Source organism: Excalfactoria chinensis, chromosome 8 (genome assembly GCF_039878825.1).
Source record: "Excalfactoria chinensis isolate bCotChi1 chromosome 8, bCotChi1.hap2, whole genome shotgun sequence".
NCBI lineage: Eukaryota > Metazoa > Chordata > Aves > Galliformes > Phasianidae > Excalfactoria > Excalfactoria chinensis.
The window spans coordinates 28,050,378-28,075,613 of record NC_092832.1 but is presented as its reverse complement, the minus strand read 5'-3'; the positions used below and the strand labels follow the sequence as shown (position 1 = coordinate 28,075,613).

The following is a 25,236-nucleotide window of genomic DNA, read 5'->3' as shown; positions in this document are numbered from 1 at the left end:
GCAATAGAGTAGTATTAGTGATGGAGCATTATTAATTAGCAATAGGCCATTATTATGGTGATGAAGGTGATGACGATGGAGATAGATGATCCTACAGCACACAATGGGACGATCCTACAGCACACAATGGGGTCCTGCAGCCCATGGGATGATCTTACACCTAATGGGATGATCCTACAGCACACAGTGGGGTCTGTGGTGCACAATGGGGTCCAGCAGCCAATGGGATGATCCTGCAGCCAATCGGTGACTGGTGTTTCATTGTGCACACAGATGCTGAGCTGACACACATGGATGCGGAGCGGCAACAATCCGGACTCAGTGGAGGAATCCAACCTGCAGCATGTGAGGATGGAAAGCAGGGAGGATTAATAAAGGCATCAGCAATAGGAACAACAGGATGGATATGGGGTATAAGGGATGGTTAATAAAGGCATCAGCACTGCAATAGGAACAACAGGATGGATATGGGGTATAAGGGATGGTTAATAAAGGCATCAGCACCGCAATAGGAACAACAGGATGGATATGGGGTATAAGGAAGGGATGCCTCATAAAGGCACCAACACACAACAGGAACAGCATAGGGACAAAACTCCATCCAGCTATGGGATATAAGGCCATTATACAGACACACACACAGACACACACACAGACACACATCTCACATCAGTTCTCTATTGGGTTTAATGGAGGCCTATGGGGTCTTATGGGGTCCTATGGGGTTCAAATGGGTCTTATGGGGTCCTATGGGGTTCAAATGGGACCTATGGGTTCCAATTAGGGCCTATGGGGTCTCTATGGGGTCCTATGGGGTTCAAATGGGGCCTATGGGGTCTCTATGGGGGCCAGTGAGGTCTTATGGGGTATATGCACACATACATACACACACACACACACACACACACACACGCACATCATGCCCCATAAATATCCCAGAAGATCCCATTAAGCCCCATAAGGACCCCATAACATCCCATAGGCCCTTATTAAACCCCCATAGGGATCCCATAAGACCCCATTAAACCCCATCGGACACCCTAAGGCCCCAAAGGCCCCATTAAACCCCATAGAGACCCCATAAAGGCCCCAAATGATCCCATAAAACCCCATAGCGCCCATTAAACCCCATAGTGACCATAGAGGACATTAATAGCAGCAGTCTGAATCTCCCTTTGCATTGCAGCCCTATTAACAGCAATGGGAGCTACAACAGCGCCGCCTTGTGGACACAACGCAGAACTGCAACGGAGGAGCAACAGCAGCAATAAAGAACTGAATGGAGCCATGGGGGAACAGAAACGAACTTGAGGGGCAGAATACGATGGCTGGACTTGGGGGGCAGAACGTGATGGCGGCACTTATGGGGCACGACACACAGGCTGGACTTGGGGGGCAGAAAGAGATGGCTGCATTTGGGGGCAGCAAAAGGCAATGGCTGCATTTGGGGGCAGCAAGAAGGGCACTGCAATAAGAATTAAGCACTGAAGTGCATAAATGAGCTCTGGAACGTTACCTTGGGTCTCAGTATGGAACAGATCCAACACAGTCAGTGTGTGCTGCTCTTATCTGCTGGGCAGGCAATTCCCGGCCAGCAAAGTTGAGTTCCGAGGCGTTCCAGGCAATGCAGGTTTCTGTTCCTCGCTGTTCTCGTCAGGAGCTGCACATCTCTCAGGGCTCTGCTGGCACCTGTTGGACACAATGCAACAATGAAGGCACTACCCACATGTGCAGGGCAGCACCTTTTGCACAAGCAGGCACTGCAGTGGTCGGGATACCTAAAAATGGCAGAGCTCACAGCCCTGAAACAAAGCAGAAACCAAAGACAAACACTCACCCACAGCCCGCAGGAGGCAAACTCCAGGGAGAAACACCACCCGTACAGCTGCTGACACTTCAATGTGGTCAGGCTGCCCCAGAAATGAGGGCAGCACAGCCCTGACATAAAGAACCCCTCACCCCAATCCAAGGCCCAGAGCTCACCCCACACTCCAAAGGAAGCAGTCCCCAAGGAGAGATACTGCCCTCATGGCTGCCAGCCTTCCAATGCAGCTATGAGCCCCAACAGGGGCAGATCACAGCCCTGCAATAAGGCAGGAATCACTCACCCCTTCCCGAGGAGCGGGGCTCACCCCACAGAAAACAGTCTGCAAGGAGATATGTGTCCCTTGCAGGTGGCACCCCTTAAATATGGTCACAACCCCCTGAGAAAAACAGAGCTCCCAGCCCCAAAATAAAGGAATCACTCACCTCATTCCAGAGACAAACAGCCCACACTCCCAAGGAAGCAATCAGGTACAGATGCTGCTCCTGCCGCTGCCAGCCCTGAAATGGGGTCAGGATCCACTAAAAAGAGAAAAACACAGCCTTAAAATAAGGAAAGGATCACTCACCCCACTCCATGGCTCACCCCATAAGGAAGGGAACACTCACCCCACCCCACAAGGAAGGAATCACTCACCCCACTCCACAAGGAAGGGATCACTCACCCCACTCCACAAGGAAGGGATCACTCACCCCACTCCACAAGGAAGGGATCACTCACCCCACTCCACAAGGAAGGGATCACTCACCCCACCCCACAAGGAAGGGATCACTCACCCCACCCCACAAGGAAGGGAACACTCACCCCACCCCACAAGGAAGGGAACACTCACCCCACCCCACAAGGAAGGGATCACTCACCCCACTCCATGGCTCACCCCCACACTCCTAAGCAATGGAGGGCTATAGGGGGCAATGGGATGATGGGGGGCTATAGGGGGACATTAGCAGCAATTTTATATATCATAAGTAAACCAACAATAGACGACCATCTATTTCATAGTCACACACACTGCCGGCTTCACACTGCACTGAGTCAGAGCTGCAGGCCTTCTTTCAAGCGCTTTGATAGCACTGACTGCAATACACGGTACCTGGCCATAAGCAATAGATGGGAACAGCAGCACGAACACCCCGTTATCGTTGCCATGGCTGAGAACAGCAACGAGGCAACAACCTGCAGCTCCTGCTGCGACGCTCCCGGACTTTTCCCTGCGTCCAAACGCTGTTCCACGGTCCGACTGTTGTTCCCCGGGCAGGAACTGCCGGCAGCTTTTCTACCCCAGCCGGAACCAACCGGACCCGGGAGCTCACCCGGCCGGGGGCAGCGACGATCGCTGCGCTTCTACCCCGCGTAGGACGGCTCCGTCCGGCTGACGGGCTGCCCTGATCCCACGCACAAACCGCTCCGCCGATGGAGGCTCCTTGTCTGCTCCCGCGGGGTTCGGCTGAGGGAGAACGAACGAGAAACCGCGGGGCGCGCCAAAGGCGGGAGAGAACGCCGCTAAAATAGGAGGTCGCCATTTTGGTCATGCGCAGTAGCGCTTTTCCGCCGCCATTTTGGACATGCGCAGTAGCGTCCCTTCTGCCGCGGTGCATTGTGGGATATCCCGCCAAAATTGGAGGACGCCATTTTGGACATGCGCAGTAGCGCTTCTCCGACGCCATTTTGGACATGCGCAGTAGCGTCCTTTCTGCCGCGGTGCATTGTGGGATATCCCGCCAAAATTGGAGGACGCCATTTTGGACATGCGCAGTAGCGCTGTTTTCGCCGCCATTTTGGACATGCGCAGTAGCGCTTCTCCGCCGCCATTTTGGACATGCGCAGTAGCGTCCCTTCCGCCGCGGTGCATTGTGGGATATCCCGCCAAAATTGGAGGACGCCATTTTGGACATGCGCAGTAGCGCTTCTCCGCCGCCATTTTGGACATGCGCAGTAGCGTCCCTTCTGCCGCGGTGCATTGTGGGATATCCCGCCAAAATTGGAGGACGCCATTATGGACAAGCGCAGTAGCGCTTCTCCGCCGCCATTTTGGACATGCGCAGTAGCGTCCCTTCTGTTGCGGTGCATTGTGGGATATCCCGCCAAAATTGGAGGACGCCATTTTGGACATGCGCAGTAGCGCTGTTTTCGCCGCCATTTTGGACATGCGCAGTAGCGCTTCTCCGCCGCCATTTTGGACATGCGCAGTAGCGCTGTTTTCGCCGCCATTTTGGACATGCGCAGTAGCGCTTCTCCGCCGCCATTTTGGACATGCGCAGTAGCGTCCCTTCCGCCGCGGTGCATTGTGGGATATCCCGCCAAAATTGGAGGACGCCATTTTGGACATGCGCAGTAGCGCTTCTCCGCCGCCATTTTGGACATGCGCAGTAGCGTCCCTTCTGCCGCGGTGCATTGTGGGATATCCCGCCAAAATTGGAGGACGCCATTATGGACAAGCGCAGTAGCGCTTCTCCGCCGCCATTTTGGACATGCGCAGTAGCGTCCCTTCTGTTGCGGTGCATTGTGGGATATCCCGCCAAAATTGGAGGACGCCATTTTGGACATGCGCAGTAGCGCTGTATTCGCCGCCATTTTGGACATGCGCAGTAGCGTCCCTTCCGCCGCGGTGCATTGTGGGATATCCCGCCAAAATTGGAGGACGCCATTTTGGACATGCGCAGTAGCGCTTCTCCGCCGCCATTTTGGACATGCGCAGTAGCGTCCCTTCCGCCGCGGTGCATTGTGGGATATCCCGCCAAAATTGGAGGACGCCATTTTGGACATGCGCAGAAGCGCTGTTTTCGCCGCCATTTTGGACATGCGCAGTAGCGTCCCTTCCGCCGCGGTGCATTGTGGGATATCCCGCCAAAATTGGATGACGCCATTTTGGACATGCGCAGTAGAGCATCTCCGCCGCCATTTTGGACATGCGCAGTAGCGTCCCTTCCGCCGCTGTGCATTGTGGGATATCCCGCCAAAATTGGAGGACGCCGTTTTGGACATGCGCAGTAGCGCTTCTCCGACGCCATTTTGGACATGCGCAGTAGCATCCCTTCTGCCGCGGTGCATTGTGGGATATCCGGCCAAAATTGGAGGACGCCATTTTGGACATGCGCAGTAGCGCTTCTACGACGCCATTTTGGACATGCGCAGTAGCGTGCCTTCCGCCGCGGTGCATTGTGGGATATCCCGCCAAAATTGGAGGTCGCCATTTTGGACATGCGCAGTAGCGCTTCTCCGCCGCCATTTTGGACATGCGCAGTAGCGTCCCTTCTGCCGCGGTGCATTGTGGGATATCCCGCCAAAATTGGAGGACGCCATTTTGGACATGCGCAGTAGCGCTGTTTTCGCCGCCATTTTGGACATGCGCAGTAGCGTCCCTTCTGCCGCGGTGCATTGTGGGATATCCCGCCAAAATTGGAGGACGCCATTTTGGACATGCGCAGTAGCGCTTCTCCGCCGCCATTTTGGACATGCGCAGTAGCGCTGTATTCGCCGCCATTTTGGACATGCGCAGTAGCGTCCCTTCTGCCGCGGTGCATTGTGGGATATCCCGCCAAAATTGGAGGACGCCATTTTGGACATGCGCAGTAGCGCTGTATTCGCCGCCATTTTGGACATGCGCCGTAGCGTCCATTCTGCCGCGTTGCATTGTGGGATATCCCGCCAAAATTGGAGGACGCCATTTTGGACATGCGCAGTAGCGCTGTATTCGCCGCCATTTTGGACATGCGCAGTAGCGTCCCTTCTGCCGCGGTGCATTGTGGGATATCCCGCCAAAATTGGAGGACGCCATTTTGGACATGCGCAGTAGCGCTTCTCCGACGCCATTTTGGACATGCGCAGTAGCGTCCCTTCCGCCGCGGTGCATTGTGGGATATCCCGCCAAAATTGGTGGACGCCATTTTGGACATGCGCAGTAGCGCTTCTCCGACGCCATTTTGGACATGCGCAGTAGCGTCCCTTCCGCCAGGGTGCATTGAGGGATATCCCGCCAAAACTGGAGGACGCCATTTTGGACATACGCTGTACCGCTTTTCCGCCGCCATTTTGGACATGCGCAGCAGCGTCCCTTCCGGCAATATAGTTTTATTAGTTGTTAGTTTATTAGTTTATTAGTTTATATTTCCGAAAATATAATTTTATTTCAATAAATAATAAATAATAATAAAATAAAATAAAAATAAAATAAAATAAATATAAAATAAAATAAAAATAAAATAAAATAAAAATAGAATAAATAAATAAATAATAATAAATAAATAAATAATTTAGGGTATAATGGGGGCCTGCAATACCATTAACAGCCACAAGGCGGCGCTATAATGGAGCCCATAGGGTTTAATGGGGCCCATAGGGTATAATGGGGGCCTGCAATACCATTAACAGCCACAAGGCGGCGCTATAATGGAGCCCATAGGGTTTAATCGGGACCATAGGGTTTAATGGGGCCCATAGGGTTTAATGGGGGCCTGCAATACCATTAACAGCCACAAGGCGGCGCTATAACGGAGCCCATAGGGTTTAATGGGGTCCATAGGGTTTAATGGGGCCCATAGGGTATAATGGGGGCTGCAATACCATTAACAGCCACAAGGCGGCGCTATAATGGAGCCCATAGGGTTTAATGGGGCCCATAGGTTTTAATGGGGCCCATAGGGTTTAATGGGGCCCATAGGGTTTAATGGGGGCCTGCAATACCATTAACAGCCACAAGGCGGCGCTATAACGGAGCCCATAGGGTTTAATGGGGTCCATAGGGTTTAATGGGGCCCATAGGGTTTAATGGGGGCTGCAATACCATTAACAGCCACAAGGCGGAGCTATAACGGAGCCCATAGGGTTTAATGGGGTCCATAGGGTTTAATGGGGCCCATAGGGTATAATGGGGGCTGCAATACCATTAACAGACACAAGGCGGCGCTATAACGGAGCTCATAGGGTTTAATGGGGCCCATAGGGTATAATGGGGCCCATAGGGTATAATGGGGCCCATAGGGTATAATGGGGGCCTGCAATACCATTAACAGCCACAAGGCGGCGCTATAATGGAGCCCATAGGGTTTAATGAGGCCCATAGGGTTTAATGGGGCCCATAGGGTTTAATGGGGGCCTGCAATACTCTCAATAGCCACAAGGTGGCGCTATAATGGAGCCCATAGGGTTTAACGGGGCCCATAGGGTTTAATGGGGCCCATAGGGTTTAATGGGGTCTGCAGTCTCCAGTCTAAAGGGGCGGAGCCCCATATGCTAATGAGCCATGAAGCCACACCCCCGGTAGGCTGGAGTCCAAAGGGGCGGCCACCAGGTGCCGCTCTAACATAAGCTATATGGGACCCCATAGGGTTTAATGGAGCCCATAGGGTTTAATGGGGCCCATAGGGTATAATGGGGGCCTGCAATACCATTAACAGCCACAAGGCGGCGCTATAATGGAGCCAATAGGGTTTAATGGGGCCCATAGTGTATAATGGGGCCCATAGGGTATAATGGGGCCCATAGGGTATAATGGGGGCTGCAATACCATTAACAGCCACAAGGCGGCGCTATAATGGAGCCCATAGGGTTTAATGGGGCCCATAGGTTTTAATGGGGCCCATAGGGTTTAATGGGGCCCATAGGGTTTAATGGGGGCCTGCAATACCATTAACAGCCACAAGGCGGCGCTATAACGGAGCCCATAGGGTTTAATGGGGTACATAGGGTTTAATGGGGCCCATAGGGTTTAATGGGGGCTGCAATACCATTAACAGCCACAAGGCGGAGCTATAACGGGGCCCATAGGGTTTAATGGGGTCCATAGGGTTTAATGGGGCCCATAGGGTTTAATGGGGGCCTGCAATACTCTCAATAGCCACAAGGTGGCGCTATAATGGAGCCCATAGGGTTTAACGGGGCCCATAGGGTTTAATGGGGCCCATAGGGTTTAATGGGGTCTGCAGTCTCCAGTCTAAAGGGGCGGAGCCCCATATGCTAATGAGCCATGAAGCCACACCCCCGGTAGGCTGGAGTCCAAAGGGGCGGCCACCAGGTGCCGCTCTAACATAAGCTATATGGGACCCCATAGGGTTTAATGGAGCCCATAGGGTTTAATGGGGCCCATAGGGTATAATGGAGCCCATAGGGTTTAATGGGGCCCATAGGGTATAATGGGGGCTGCAATACCATTAACAGCCACAAGGCGGCGCTATAATGGAGCCCATAGGGTTTAATGGGGCCCATAGGGTATAATGGGGCCCATAGGGTATAATGGGGCCCATAGGGTATAATGGGGGCTGCAATACCATTAACAGCCACAAGGCGGCGCTATAATGGAGCCCATAGGGTATAATGAGGCCCATAGGGTTTAATGGGGCATGCGCAGTAGCGCTGTATTCGCCGCCATTTTGGACATGCGCAGTAGCGTCCCTTCTGCCGCGGTGCAATGTGGGATATCCCGCCAAAATTGGAGGACGCCATTTTGGACATGCGCAGTAGCGCTGTTTTCGCCGCCATTTTGGACATGCGCGGTAGCGTCCCTTCCGCCGCGGTGCATTGTGGGATATCCCGCCAAAATTGGAGGTCGCCATTTTGGACATGCGCAGTAGCGCTGTATTCGCCGCCATTTTGGACATGCGCAGTAGCGTCCCTTCTGCCGCGGTGCATTGTGGGATATCCCACCAAAATTGGAGGACGCCATTTTGGACATGCGCAGTAGCGCTGTATTCGCCGCCATTTTGGACATGCGCTGTAGCGTCCCTTCTGCCGCGTTGCATTGTGGGATATCCCGCCAAAATTGGAGGACGCCATTTTGGACATGCGCAGTAGCGCTGTATTCGCCGCCATTTTGGACATGCGCAGTAGCGTCCCTTCTGCCGCGGTGCATTGTGGGATATCCCGCCAAAATTGGAGGACGCCATTTTGGACATGCGCAGTAGCGCTTCTCCGACGCCATTTTGGACATGCGCAGTAGCGTCCCTTCCGCCGCGGTGCATTGTGGGATATCCCGCCAAAATTGGTGGACGCCATTTTGGACATGCGCAGTAGCGCTTCTCCGACGCCATTTTGGACATGCGCAGTAGCGTCCCTTCCGCCAGGGTGCATTGAGGGATATCCCGCCAAAACTGGAGGACGCCATTTTGGACATACGCTGTACCGCTTTTCCGCCGCCATTTTGGACATGCGCAGCAGCGTCCCTTCCGGCAATATAGTTTTATTAGTTGTTAGTTTATTAGTTTATTAGTTTATATTTCCGAAAATATAGTTTTATTTCAATAAATAATAAATAATAATAAAATAAAATAAAAATAAAATAAAATAAATATAAAATAAAATAAAAATAAAATAAAATAAAAATAGAATAAATAAATAAATAATAATAAATAAATAAATAATTTAGGGTATAATGGGGGCCTGCAATACCATTAACAGCCACAAGGCGGCGCTATAATGGAGCCCATAGGGTTTAATGGGGCCCATAGGGTTTAATGGGGCCCATAGGGTTTAATGGAGACCATTGGGTTTAATGGGGACCTGCAATACCCTCAATAGCCACAAGGCGGCGCTATAACAGAGCCCATAGGGTTTAATGGGGCCCATAGGGTATAATGGGGGCCTGCAATACCATTAACAGCCACAAGGCGGCGCTATAATGGAGCCCATAGGGTTTAATCGGGACCATAGGGTTTAATGGGGCCCATAGGGTTTAATGGGGGCCTGCAATACCATTAACAGCCACAAGGCGGCGCTATAACGGAGCCCATAGGGTTTAATGGGGTCCATAGGGTTTAATGGGGCCCATAGGGTTTAATGGGGCCCATAGGGTTTAATGGGGGCTGCAATACCATTAACAGCCACAAGGCGGAGCTATAACGGAGCCCATAGGGTTTAATGGGGTCCATAGGGTTTAATGGGGACCATAGGGATTAATGGGGCCTGCAATACCATTAACAGCCACAAGGCGGCGCTATAATGGAGCCCATAGGGTTTAATCGGGACCATAGGGTTTATAAGAGCTGCAATACCCTCAGCGGCCACAAGGTGGCGCTATAATAGAGCCCATAGGGTTTAATGGGGCCCATAGGATATAATGGGGCCCATAGGGTTTAATGGGGTCCATAGGGTATAATGGGGGTCTGCAATACCATTAACAGCCACAAGGCGGCGCTATAATGGAGCCCATAGGGTTTAATCGGGCCCATAGGGTTTAATGGGAGCTGCAATACCCTCAGCGGCCACAAGGGTATTAATATTAATTAGCAATAGAGTAGTATTAGTGATGGAGCATTATTAATTAGCAATAGGCCATTATTATGGTGATGAAGGTGATGACGATGGAGATAGATGATCCTACAGCACACAATGGGACGATCCTACAGCACACAATGGGGTCCTGCAGCCCATGGGATGATCTTACACCTAATGGGATGATCCTACAGCACACAGTGGGGTCTGTGGTGCACAATGGGGTCCAGCAGCCAATGGGATGATCCTGCAGCCAATCGGTGACTGGTGTTTCATTGTGCACACAGATGCTGAGCTGACACACATGGATGCGGAGCGGCAACAATCCGGACTCAGTGGAGGAATCCAACCTGCAGCATGTGAGGATGGAAAGCAGGGAGGATTAATAAAGGCATCAGCAATAGGAACAACAGGATGGATATGGGGTATAAGGGATGGTTAATAAAGGCATCAGCACTGCAATAGGAACAACAGGATGGATATGGGGTATAAGGGATGGTTAATAAAGGCATCAGCACCGCAATAGGAACAACAGGATGGATATGGGGTATAAGGAAGGGATGCCTCATAAAGGCACCAACACACAACAGGAACAGCATAGGGACAAAACTCCATCCAGCTATGGGATATAAGGCCATTATACAGACACACACACAGACACACACACAGACACACATCTCACATCAGTTCTCTATTGGGTTTAATGGAGGCCTATGGGGTCTTATGGGGTCCTATGGGGTTCAAATGGGTCTTATGGGGTCCTATGGGGTTCAAATGGGACCTATGGGTTCCAATTAGGGCCTATGGGGTCTCTATGGGGTCCTATGGGGTTCAAATGGGGCCTATGGGGTCTCTATGGGGGCCAGTGAGGTCTTATGGGGTATATGCACACATACATACACACACACACACACACACACACACACGCACATCATGCCCCATAAATATCCCAGAAGATCCCATTAAGCCCCATAAGGACCCCATAACATCCCATAGGCCCTTATTAAACCCCCATAGGGATCCCATAAGACCCCATTAAACCCCATCGGACACCCTAAGGCCCCAAAGGCCCCATTAAACCCCATAGAGACCCCATAAAGGCCCCAAATGATCCCATAAAACCCCATAGCGCCCATTAAACCCCATAGTGACCATAGAGGACATTAATAGCAGCAGTCTGAATCTCCCTTTGCATTGCAGCCCTATTAACAGCAATGGGAGCTACAACAGCGCCGCCTTGTGGACACAACGCAGAACTGCAACGGAGGAGCAACAGCAGCAATAAAGAACTGAATGGAGCCATGGGGGAACAGAAACGAACTTGAGGGGCAGAATACGATGGCTGGACTTGGGGGGCAGAACGTGATGGCGGCACTTATGGGGCACGACACACAGGCTGGACTTGGGGGGCAGAAAGAGATGGCTGCATTTGGGGGCAGCAAAAGGCAATGGCTGCATTTGGGGGCAGCAAGAAGGGCACTGCAATAAGAATTAAGCACTGAAGTGCATAAATGAGCTCTGGAACGTTACCTTGGGTCTCAGTATGGAACAGATCCAACACAGTCAGTGTGTGCTGCTCTTATCTGCTGGGCAGGCAATTCCCGGCCAGCAAAGTTGAGTTCCGAGGCGTTCCAGGCAATGCAGGTTTCTGTTCCTCGCTGTTCTCGTCAGGAGCTGCACATCTCTCAGGGCTCTGCTGGCACCTGTTGGACACAATGCAACAATGAAGGCACTACCCACATGTGCAGGGCAGCACCTTTTGCACAAGCAGGCACTGCAGTGGTCGGGATACCTAAAAATGGCAGAGCTCACAGCCCTGAAACAAAGCAGAAACCAAAGACAAACACTCACCCACAGCCCGCAGGAGGCAAACTCCAGGGAGAAACACCACCCGTACAGCTGCTGACACTTCAATGTGGTCAGGCTGCCCCAGAAATGAGGGCAGCACAGCCCTGACATAAAGAACCCCTCACCCCAATCCAAGGCCCAGAGCTCACCCCACACTCCAAAGGAAGCAGTCCCCAAGGAGAGATACTGCCCTCATGGCTGCCAGCCTTCCAATGCAGCTATGAGCCCCAACAGGGGCAGATCACAGCCCTGCAATAAGGCAGGAATCACTCACCCCTTCCCGAGGAGCGGGGCTCACCCCACAGAAAACAGTCTGCAAGGAGATATGTGTCCCTTGCAGGTGGCACCCCTTAAATATGGTCACAACCCCCTGAGAAAAACAGAGCTCCCAGCCCCAAAATAAAGGAATCACTCACCTCATTCCAGAGACAAACAGCCCACACTCCCAAGGAAGCAATCAGGTACAGATGCTGCTCCTGCCGCTGCCAGCCCTGAAATGGGGTCAGGATCCACTAAAAAGAGAAAAACACAGCCTTAAAATAAGGAAAGGATCACTCACCCCACTCCATGGCTCACCCCATAAGGAAGGGAACACTCACCCCACCCCACAAGGAAGGAATCACTCACCCCACCCCACAAGGAAGGGATCACTCACCCCACTCCACAAGGAAGGGATCACTCACCCCACTCCACAAGGAAGGGAACACTCACCCCACCCCACAAGGAAGGGATCACTCACCCCACCCCACAAGGAAGGGATCACTCACCCCACTCCATGGCTCACCCCCACACTCCTAAGCAATGGAGGGCTATAGGGGGCAATGGGATGATGGGGGGCTATAGGGGGACATTAGCAGCAATTTTATATATCATAAGTAAACCAACAATAGACGACCATCTATTTCATAGTCACACACACTGCCGGCTTCACACTGCACTGAGTCAGAGATGCAGGCCTTCTTTCAAGCGCTTTGATAGCACTGACTGCAATACACAGTACCTGGCCATAAGCAATAGATGGGAACAGCAGCACGAACACACCGTTATCGTTGCCATGGCTGAGAACAGCAACGAGGCAACAACCTGCAGCTCCTGCTGCGACGCTCCCGGACTTTTCCCTGCGTCCAAACGCTGTTCCACGGTCCGACTGTTGTTCCCCGGGCAGGAACTGCCGGCAGCTTTTCTACCCCAGCCGGAACCAACCGGACCCGGGAGCTCACCCGGCCGGGGGCAGCGACGATCGCTGCGCTTCTACCCCGCGTAGGACGGCTCCGTCCGGCTGACGGGCTGCCCTGATCCCACGCACAAACCGCTCCGCCGATGGAGGCTCCTTGTCGGCTCCCGCGGGGTTCGGCTGAGGGAGAACGAACGAGAAACCGCGGGGCGCGCCAAAGGCGGGAGAGAACGCCGCTAAAATAGGAGGTCGCCATTTTGGTCATGCGCAGTAGCGCTTTTCCGCCGCAATTTTGGACATGCGCAGTAGCGCTGTTTTCGCCGCCGTTTTGGACATGCGCAGTAGCGTCCCTTCCGCCGCGGTGCATTGTGGGATATAACGCGGCAGGAGGAGGTCGGCATTTTGGACATGCGCAGTAGCGCTTCTCCGCCGCCATTTTGGACATGCGCAGTAGCGTCCCTTCTGCCGCGGTGCATTGTGGGATATCCCGCCAAAATTGGAGGACGCCATTTTGGACATGCGCAGTAGCGCTTCTCCGCCGCCATTTTGGACATGCGCAGTAGCGTCCCTTCCGCCGCGGTGCATTGCGGGATATCCCGCCAAAATTGGAGGACGCCATTCTGGACATGCGCAGTAGCGCTGTTTTCGCCGCCATTTTGGACATGCGCAGTAGCGTCCCTTCCGCCGCGGTGCATTGTGGGATATCCCGCCAAAATTGGAGGACGCCATTTTGGACATGCGCAGTAGCGCTGTTTTCGCCGCCATTTTGGACATGCGCAGTAGCGTCCCTTCCGCCGCGGTGCACTGTGGGATATCCCGCCAAAATTGGAGGACGCCATTTTGGACATGCGCAGTAGCGCTACTCCGCCGCCATTTTGGACATGCGCGGTAGCGTCCCTTCCGCCGCGGTGCACTGTGGGATATCCCGCCAAAATTGGAGGACGCCATTTTTGACATGCGCAGTAGCGCTGTATTCGCCGCCATTTTGGACATGCGCAGTAGCGTCCCTTCTGCCGCGGTGCATTGTGGGATATCCCGCCAAAATTGGAGGACGCCATTTTGGACATGCGCAGTAGCGCTTCTCCGACGCCATTTTGGACATGCGCAGTAGCGTCCCTTCCGCCGCGGTGCATTGTGGGATATCCCGCCAAAATTGGAGGACGCCATTTTGGACATGCGCAGTAGCGCTTCTCCGCCGCCATTTTGGACATGCGCAGTAGCGTCCCTTCTGCCGCGGTGCATTGTGGGATATCCCGCCAAAATTGGAGGACGCCATTTTGGACATGCGCAGCAGCGCTGTTTTCGCCGCCATTTTGGACATGCGCAGTAGCGTCCCTTCTGCCGCGGTGCATTGTGGGATATCCCGCCAAAATTGGAGGACGCCATTTTGGACATGCGCAGTAGCGCTTCTCCGCCGCCATTTTGGACATGCGCAGTAGCGTCCCTTCTGCCGCGGTGCATTGTGGGATATCCCGCCAAAATTGGAGGACGCCATTTTGGACATGCGCAGTAGCGCTGTTTTCGCCGCCATTTTGGACATGCGCAGTAGCGTCCCTTCCGCCGCGGTGCATTGCGGGATATCCCGCCAAAATTGGAGGACGCCATTTTGGACATGCGCAGTAGCGCTGTATTCGCCGCCATTTTGGACATGCGCAGTAGCGTCCCTTCTGCCGCGGTGCATTGTGGGATATCCCGCCAAAATTGGAGGACGCCATTTTGGACATGCGCAGTAGCGCTGTATTCGCCGCCATTTTGGACATGCGCAGTAGCGTCCCTTCCGCCGCGGTGCATTGTGGGATATCCCGCCAAAACTGGAGGACGCCATTTTGGACATACGCAGTACCGCTTTTCCGCCGCCATTTTGGACATGCGCAGCAGCGTCCCTTCCGGCAATATAGTTTTATTAGTTGTTAGTTTATTAGTTTATTAGTTTATATTTCCGAAAATATAGTTTTATTTCAATAAATAATAAATAATAATAAAATAAAATAAAAATAAAATAAAATAAATATAAAATAAAATAAAAATAAAATAAAATAAAAATAGAATAAATAAATAAATAATAATAAATAAATAAATAATTTAGGGTATAATGGGGGCCTGCAATACCATTAACAGCCACAAGGCGGCGCTATAATGGAGCCCATAGGGTTTAATGGGGCCCATAGGGTTTAATGGGGCTCATAGGGTTTAATGGAGACCATTGGGTTTAATGGGGACCTGCAATACCCTCAATAGCCACAAGGCGGCGCTATAACGGAGCCCATAGGGTTTAATGGGGTCCATAGGGTATAATGGGGGCCTGCAATACCATTAACAGCCACAAGGCGGCGCTATAATGGAGCCCATAGGGTTTAATCGGGACCATAGGGTTTAATGGGGCCCATAGGGTTTAATGGGGGCCTGCAATACCATTAACAGCCACAAGGTGGCGCTATAACGGAGCCCATAGGGTTTAATGGGGTCCATAGGGTTTAATGGGGCCCATAGGGTTTAATGGGGGCTGCAATACCATTAACAGCCACAAGGCGGCGCTATAATGGAGCCCATAGGGTTTAATGGGGCCCATAGGTTTTAATGGGGCCCATAGGGTTTAATGGGGCCCATAGGGTTTAATGGGGGCCTGCAATACCTTTAACAGCCACAAGGCGGCGCTATAACGGAGCCCATAGGGTTTAATGGGGTCCATAGGGTTTAATGGGGCCCATAGGGTTTAATGGGGGCTGCAATACCATTAACAGCCACAAGGCGGAGCTATAACGGAGCCCATAGGGTTTAATGGGGTCCATAGGGTTTAATGGGGCCCATAGGGTATAATGGGGGCTGCAATACCATTAACAGACACAAGGCGGCGCTATAACGGAGCTCATAGGGTTTAATGGGGCCCATAGGGTATAATGGGGCCCATAGGGTATAATGGGGCCCATAGGGTATAATGGGGGCCTGCAATACCATTAACAGCCACAAGGCGGCGCTATAATGGAGCCCATAGGGTTTAATGAGGCCCATAGGGTTTAATGGGGCCCATAGGGGTTAATGGGGGCCTGCAATACTCTCAATAGCCACAAGGTGGCGCTATAATGGAGCCCATAGGGTTTAACGGGGCCCATAGGGTTTAATGGGGCCCATAGGGTTTAATGGGGTCTGCAGTCTCCAGTCTAAAGGGGCGGAGCCCCATATGCTAATGAGCCATGAAGCCACACCCCCGGTAGGCTGGAGTCCAAAGGGGCGGCCACCTGGTGCCGCTCTAACATAAGCTATATGGGACCCCATAGGGTTTAATGGAGCCCATAGTGTTTAATGGGGCCCATAGGGTATAATGGGGGCCTGCAATACCATTAACAGCCACAAGGCGGCGCTATAATGGAGCCAATAGGGTTTAATGGGGCCCATAGTGTATAATGGGGCCCATAGGGTATAATGGGGCCCATAGGGTATAATGGGGGCTGCAATACCATTAACAGCCACAAGGCGGCGCTATAATGGAGCCCATAGGGTTTAATGGGGCCCATAGGTTTTAATGGGGCCCATAGGGTTTAATGGGGCCCATAGGGTTTAATGGGGGCCTGCAATACCATTAACAGCCACAAGGCGGCGCTATAACGGAGCCCATAGGGTTTAATGGGGTACATAGGGTTTAATGGGGCCCATAGGGTTTAATGGGGGCTGCAATACCATTAACAGCCACAAGGCGGAGCTATAACGGGGCCCATAGGGTTTAATGGGGTCCATAGGGTTTAATGGGGCCCATAGGGTTTAATGGGGGCCTGCAATACTCTCAATAGCCACAAGGTGGCGCTATAATGGAGCCCATAGGGTTTAACGGGGCCCATAGGGTTTAATGGGGCCCATAGGGTTTAATGGGGTCTGCAGTCTCCAGTCTAAAGGGGCGGAGCCCCATATGCTAATGAGCCATGAAGCCACACCCCCGGTAGGCTGGAGTCCAAAGGGGCGGCCACCAGGTGCCGCTCTAACATAAGCTATATGGGACCCCATAGGGTTTAATGGAGCCCATAGGGTTTAATGGGGCCCATAGGGTATAATGGGGGCCTGCAATACCATTAACAGCCACAAGGCGGCGCTATAATGGAGCCAATAGGGTTTAATGGGGCCCATAGTGTATAATGGGGCCCATAGGGTATAATGGGGCCCATAGGGTATAATGGGGGCTGCAATACCATTAACAGCCACAAGGCGGCGCTATAATGGAGCCCATAGGGTATAATGGGGCCCATAGGGTATAATGGAGCCCATAGGGTTTAATGGGGCCCATAGGGTATAATGGGGGCTGCAATACCATTAACAGCCACAAGGCGGCGCTATAATGGAGCCCATAGGGTTTAATGGGGCCCATAGGGTATAATGGGGCCCATAGGGTATAATGGGGCCCATAGGGTATAATGGGGGCTGCAATACCATTAACAGCCACAAGGCGGCGCTATAATGGAGCCCATAGGGTATAATGGGGCCCATAGGGTTTAATGGGGCATGCGCAGTAGCGCTTCTCCGCCGCCATTTTGGACATGCGCAGTAGCGTCCCTTCTGCCGCGGTGCATTGTGGGATATCCCGCCAAAATTGGAGGACGCCATTTTGCACATGCGCAGTAGCGCTGTATTCGCCGCCATTTTGGACATGCGCAGTAGCGTCCCTTCTGCCGCGGTGCATTGTGGGATATCCCGCCAAAATTGGAGGACGCCATTTTGGACATGCGCAGTAGCGCTGTTTTCGCCGCCATTTTGGACATGCGCGGTAGCGTCCCTTCCGCCGCGGTGCATTGTGGGATATCCCGCCAAAATTGGAGGACGCCATTTTGGACATGCGCAGTAGCGCTGTATTCGCCGCCATTTTGGACATGCGCAGTAGCGTCCCTTCTGCCGCGGTGCATTGTGGGATATCCCGCCAAAATTGGAGGACGCCATTTTGGACATGCGCAGTAGCGCTTCTCCGACGCCATTTTGGACATGCGCAGTAGCGTCCCTTCCGCCGCGGTGCATTGTGGGATATCCCGCCAAAATTGGTGGACGCCATTTTGGACATGCGCAGTAGCGCTTCTCCGACGCCATTTTGGACATGCGCAGTAGCGTCCCTTCCGCCAGGGTGCATTGAGGGATATCCCGCCAAAACTGGAGGACGCCATTTTGGACATACGCTGTACCGCTTTTCCGCCGCCATTTTGGACATGCGCAGCAGCGTCCCTTCCGGCAATATAGTTTTATTAGTTGTTAGTTTATTAGTTTATTAGTTTATATTTCCGAAAATATAGTTTTATTTCAATAAATAATAAATAATAATAAAATAAAATAAAAATAAAATAAAATAAATATAAAATAAAATAAAAATAAAATAAAATAAAAATAGAATAAATAAATAAATAATAATAAATAAATAAATAATTTAGGGTATAATGGGGGCCTGCAATACCATTAACAGCCACAAGGCGGCGCTATAATGGAGCCCATAGGGTTTAATGGGGCCCATAGGGTTTAATGGGGCCCATAGGGTTTAATGGAGACCATTGGGTTTAATGGGGACCTGCAATACCCTCAATAGCCACAAGGCGGCGCTATAACAGAGCCCATAGGGTTTAATGGGGCCCATAGGGTATAATGGGGGCCTGCAATACCATTAACAGCCACAAGGCGGCGCTATAATGGAGCCCATAGGGTTTAATCGGGACCATAGGGTTTAATGGGGCCCATAGGGTTTAATGGGGGCCTGCAATACCATTAACAGCCACAAGGCGGCGCTATAACGGAGCCCATAGGGTTTAATGGGGTCCATAGGGTTTAATGGGGCCCATAGGGTATAATGGGGGCTGCAATACCATTAACAGCCACAAGGCGGCGCTATAATGGAGCCCATAGGGTTTAATGGGGCCCATAGGTTTTAATGGGGCCCATAGGGTTTAATGGGGCCCATAGGGTTTAATGGGGGCCTGCAATACCATTAACAGCCACAAGGCGGCGCTATAACGGAGCCCATAGGGTTTAATGGGGTCCATAGGGTTTAATGGGGCCCATAGGGTTTAATGGGGGCTGCAATACCATTAACAGCCACAAGGCGGAGCTATAACGGAGCCCATAGGGTTTAATGGGGTCCATAGGGTTTAATGGGGCCCATAGGGTATAATGGGGGCTGCAATACCATTAACAGACACAAGGCGGCGCTATAACGGAGCTCATAGGGTTTAATGGGGCCCATAGGGTATAATGGGGCCCATAGGGTATAATGGGGCCCATAGGGTATAATGGGGGCCTGCAATACCATTAACAGCCACAAGGCGGCGCTATAATGGAGCCCATAGGGTTTAATGAGGCCCATAGGGTTTAATGGGGCCCATAGGGTTTAATGGGGGCCTGCAATACTCTCAATAGCCACAAGGTGGCGCTATAATGGAGCCCATAGGGTTTAACGGGGCCCATAGGGTTTAATGGGGCCCATAGGGTTTAATGGGGTCTGCAGTCTCCAGTCTAAAGGGGCGGAGCCCCATATGCTAATGAGCCATGAAGCCACACCCCCGGTAGGCTGGAGTCCAAAGGGGCGGCCACCTGGTGCCGCTCTAACATAAGCTATATGGGACCCCATAGGGTTTAATGGAGCCCATAGTGTTTAATGGGGCCCATAGGGTATAATGGGGGCCTGCAATACCATTAACAGCCACAAGGCGGCGCTATAATGGAGCCCATAGGGTTTAATGGGGCCCATAGGTTTTAATGGGGCCCATAGGGTTTAATGGGGCCCATAGGGTTTAATGGGGGCCTGCAATACCATTAACAGCCACAAGGCGGCGCTATAACGGAGCCCATAGGGTTTAATGGGGTACATAGGGTTTAATGGGGCCCATAGGGTTTAATGGGGGCTGCAATACCATTAACAGCCACAAGGCGGAGCTATAACGGGGCCCATAGGGTTTAATGGGGTCCATAGGGTTTAATGGGGCCCATAGGGTTTAATGGGGGCCTGCAATACTCTCAATAGCCACAAGGTGGCGCTATAATGGAGCCCATAGGGTTTAACGGGGCCCATAGGGTTTAATGGGGCCCATAGGGTTTAATGGGGTCTGCAGTCTCCAGTCTAAAGGGGCGGAGCCCCATATGCTAATGAGCCATGAAGCCACACCCCCGGTAGGCTGGAGTCCAAAGGGGCGGCCACCAGGTGCCGCTCTAACATAAGCTATATGGGACCCCATAGGGTTTAATGGAGCCCATAGGGTTTAATGGGGCCCATAGGGTATAATGGAGCCCATAGGGTTTAATGGGGCCCATAGGGTATAATGGGGGCTGCAATACCATTAACAGCCACAAGGCGGCGCTATAATGGAGCCCATAGGGTTTAATGGGGCCCATAGGGCACAATGGGGCCCATAGGGTATAATGGGGCCCATAGGGTATAATGGGGGCTGCAATACCATTAACAGCCACAAGGCGGCGCTATAATGGAGCCCATAGGGTATAATGGGGCCCATAGGGTTTAATGGGGCATGCGCAGTAGCGCTTCTCCGCCGCCATTTTGGACATGCGCAGTAGCGTCCCTTCTGCCGCGGTGCATTGTGGGATATCCCGCCAAAATTGGAGGACGCCATTTTGGACATGCGCAGTAGCGCTGTATTCGCCGCCATTTTGGACATGCGCAGTAGCGTCCCTTCTGCCGCGGTGCATTGTGGGATATCCCGCCAAAATTGGAGGACGCCATTTTGGACATGCGCAGTAGCGCTGTTTTCGCCGCCATTTTGGACATGCGCGGTAGCGTCCCTTCCGCCGCGGTGCATTGTGGGATATCCCGCCAAAATTGGAGGTCGCCATTTTGGACATGCGCAGTAGCGCTGTATTCGCCGCCATTTTGGACATGCGCAGTAGCGTCCCTTCTGCCGCGGTGCATTGTGGGATATCCCGCCAAAATTGGAGGACGCCATTTTGGACATGCGCAGTAGCGCTGTATTCGCCGCCATTTTGGACATGCGCAGTAGCGTCCCTTCTGCCGCGTTGCATTGTGGGATATCCCGCCAAAATTGGAGGACGCCATTTTGGACATGCGCAGTAGTGCTGTATTCGCCGCCATTTTGGACATGCGCAGTAGCGTCCCTTCTGCCGCGGTGCATTGTGGGATATCCCGCCAAAACTGGAGGACGCCATTTTGGACATACGCTGTACCGCTTTTCCGCCGCCATTTTGGACATGCGCAGCAGCGTCCCTTCCGGCAATATAGTTTTATTAGTTGTTAGTTTATTAGTTTATTAGTTTATATTTCCGAAAATATAGTTTTATTTCAATAAATAATAAATAATAATAAAATAAAATAAAAATAAAATAAAATAAATATAAAATAAAATAAAAATAAAATAAAATAAAAATAGAATAAATAAATAAATAATAATAAATAAATAAATAATTTAGGGTATAATGGGGGCCTGCAATACCATTAACAGCCACAAGGCGGCGCTATAATGGAGCCCATAGGGTTTAATGGGGCCCATAGGGTTTAATGGGGCCCATAGGGTTTAATGGAGACCATTGGGTTTAATGGGGACCTGCAATACCCTCAATAGCCACAAGGCGGCGCTATAACAGAGCCCATAGGGTTTAATGGGGCCCATAGGGTATAATGGGGGCCTGCAATACCATTAACAGCCACAAGGCGGCGCTATAATGGAGCCCATAGGGTTTAATCGGGACCATAGGGTTTAATGGGGCCCATAGGGTTTAATGGGGGCCTGCAATACCATTAACAGCCACAAGGCGGCGCTATAACGGAGCCCATAGGGTTTAATGGGGTCCATAGGGTTTAATGGGGCCCATAGGGTTTAATGGGGCCCATAGGGTTTAATGGGGGCTGCAATACCATTAACAGCCACAAGGCGGAGCTATAACGGAGCCCATAGGGTTTAATGGGGTCCATAGGGTTTAATGGGGACCATAGGGATTAATGGGGCCTGCAATACCATTAACAGCCACAAGGCGGCGCTATAATGGAGCCCATAGGGTTTAATCGGGACCATAGGGTTTATAAGAGCTGCAATACCCTCAGCGGCCACAAGGTGGCGCTATAATAGAGCCCATAGGGTTTAATGGGGCCCATAGGATATAATGGGGCCCATAGGGTTTAATGGGGCCCATAGGGTATAATGGGGGTCTGCAATACCCTCAGCGGCCACAAGGGTATTAATATTAATTAGCAATAGAGTAGTATTAGTGATGGAGCATTATTAATTAGCAATAGGCCATTATTATGGTGATGAAGGTGATGACGATGGAGATAGATGATCCTACAGCACACAATGGGACGATCCTACAGCACACAATGGGGTCCTGCAGCCCATGGGATGATCTTACACCTAATGGGATGATCCTACAGCACACAGTGGGGTCTGTGGTGCACAATGGGGTCCAGCAGCCAATGGGATGATCCTGCAGCCAATCGGTGACTGGTGTTTCATTGTGCACACAGATGCTGAGCTGACACACATGGATGCGGAGCGGCAACAATCCGGACTCAGTGGAGGAATCCAACCTGCAGCATGTGAGGATGGAAAGCAGGGAGGATTAATAAAGGCATCAGCACTGCAATAGGAACAACAGGATGGATATGGGGTATAAGGGATGGTTAATAAAGGCATCAGCACTGCAATAGGAACAACAGGATGGATATGGGGTATAAGGGATGGTTAATAAAGGCATCAGCACCGCAATAGGAACAACAGGATGGATATGGGGTATAAGGCAGGGATGCCTCATAAAGGCACCAACACACAACAGGAACAGCATAGGGACAAAACTCCATCCAGCTATGGGATATAAGGCCATTATACAGACACACACACAGACACACACACAGACACACATCTCACATCAGTTCTCTATTGGGTTTAATGGAGGCCTATGGGGTCTTATGGGGTCTCTATGGGGTCCTATGGAGTTCAAATGGGTCTTATGGGGTCCTATGGGGTTCAAATGGGACCTATGGGTTCCAATTAGGGCCTATGGGGTCTCTATGGGGTCCTATGGGGTTCAAATGGGGCCTATGGGGTCTCTATGGGGGCCAGTGAGGTCTTATGGGGTATATGCACACATACATACACACACACACACACACACACACACACACACACACACACACACATCATGCCCCATAAATATCCCAGAAGATCCCATTAAGCCCCATAAGGACCCCATAACATCCCATAGGCCCTTATTAAACCCCCATAGGGATCCCATAAGACCCCATTAAACCCCATCGGACACCCTAAGGCCCCAAAGGCCCCATTAAACCCCATAGAGACCCCATAAAGGCCCCAAATGATCCCATAAAACCCCATAGCGCCCATTAAACCCCATAGTGACCATAGAGGACATTAATAGCAGCAGTCTGAATCTCCCTTTGCATTGCAGCCCTATTAACAGCAATGGGAGCTACAACAGCGCCGCCTTGTGGACACAACGCAGAACTGCAACGGAGGAGCAACAGCAGCAATAAAGAACTGAATGGAGCCATGGGGGAACAGAAACGAACTTGAGGGGCAGAATACGATGGCTGGACTTGGGGGGCAGAACGTGATGGCGGCACTTATGGGGCACGACACACAGGCTGGACTTGGGGGGCAGAAAGAGATGGCTGCATTTGGGGGCAGCAAAAGGCAATGGCTGCATTTGGGGGCAGCAAGAAGGGCACTGCAATAAGAATTAAGCACTGAAGTGCATAAATGAGCTCTGGAACGTTACCTTGGGTCTCAGTATGGAACAGATCCAACACAGTCAGTGTGTGCTGCTCTTATCTGCTGGGCAGGCAATTCCCGGCCAGCAAAGTTGAGTTCCGAGGCGTTCCAGGCAATGCAGGTTTCTGTTCCTCGCTGTTCTCGTCAGGAGCTGCACATCTCTCAGGGCTCTGCTGGCACCTGTTGGACACAATGCAACAATGAAGGCACTACCCACATGTGCAGGGCAGCACCTTTTGCACAAGCAGGCACTGCAGTGGTCGGGATACCTAAAAATGGCAGAGCTCACAGCCCTGAAACAAAGCAGAAACCAAAGACAAACACTCACCCACAGCCCGCAGGAGGCAAACTCCAGGGAGAAACACCACCCGTACAGCTGCTGACACTTCAATGTGGTCAGGCTGCCCCAGAAATGAGGGCAGCACAGCCCTGACATAAAGAACCCCTCACCCCAATCCAAGGCCCAGAGCTCACCCCACACTCCAAAGGAAGCAGTCCCCAAGGAGAGATACTGCCCTCATGGCTGCCAGCCTTCCAATGCAGCTGTGAGCCCCAACAGGGGCAGATCACAGCCCTGCAATAAGGCAGGAATCACTCACCCCTTCCCGAGGAGCGGGGCTCACCCCACAGAAAACAGTCTGCAAGGAGATATGTGTCCCTTGCAGGTGGCACCCCTTAAATATGGTCACAACCCCCTGAGAAAAACAGAGCTCCCAGCCCCAAAATAAAGGAATCACTCACCTCATTCCAGAGACAAACAGCCCACACTCCCAAGGAAGCAATCAGGTACAGATGCTGCTCCTGCCGCTGCCAGCCCTGAAATGGGGTCAGGATCCACTAAAAAGAGAAAAACACAGCCTTAAAATAAGGAAAGGATCACTCACCCCACTCCATGGCTCACCCCATAAGGAAGGGAACACTCACCCCACCCCACAAGGAAGGAATCACTCACCCCACCCCACAAGGAAGGGATCACTCACCCCACTCCACAAGGAAGGGATCACTCACCCCACTCCACAAGGAAGGGAACACTCACCCCACCCCACAAGGAAGGGATCACTCACCCCACCCCACAAGGAAGGGATCACTCACCCCACTCCATGGCTCACCCCCACACTCCTAAGCAATGGAGGGCTATAGGGGGCAATGGGATGATGGGGGGCTATAGGGGGACATTAGCAGCAATTTTATATATCATAAGTAAACCAACAATAGACGACCATCTATTTCATAGTCACACACACTGCCGGCTTCACACTGCACTGAGTCAGAGCTGCAGGCCTTCTTTCAAGCGCTTTGATAGCACTGACTGCAATACACGGTACCTGGCCATAAGCAATAGATGGGAACAGCAGCACGAACACCCCGTTATCGTTGCCATGGCTGAGAACAGCAACGAGGCAACAACCTGCAGCTCCTGCTGCGACGCTCCCGGACTTTTCCCTGCGTCCAAACGCTGTTCCACGGTCCGACTG

At 51.9% G+C, this 25,236-nt stretch overlaps 1 long non-coding RNA gene across 4 annotated transcripts in view; it reads right to left on the bottom strand.

Moving 5' to 3' along the window:
* The window catches only part of LOC140255868 (uncharacterized), a 42,300-nt gene extending 17,563 nt beyond the window's left edge, over positions 1–24,737 (bottom strand). For 2 of the 4 annotated variants that reach the window (XR_011904582.1, XR_011904583.1), the window contains exons 1-2: positions 11,561–12,528; positions 1,517–2,346 (exon numbers count right to left, since the gene is read on the bottom strand). This is a non-coding gene — a long non-coding RNA (uncharacterized lncRNA). Of the gene's footprint in view, positions 1–1,516; positions 2,347–11,560; positions 12,529–12,919; positions 13,358–23,768 lie in introns of those variants that run through there. The other 2 variants (XR_011904584.1, XR_011904585.1) reach the window with 2 other exon arrangements.
* Positions 24,738–25,236: the final 499 nt, after the last annotated feature.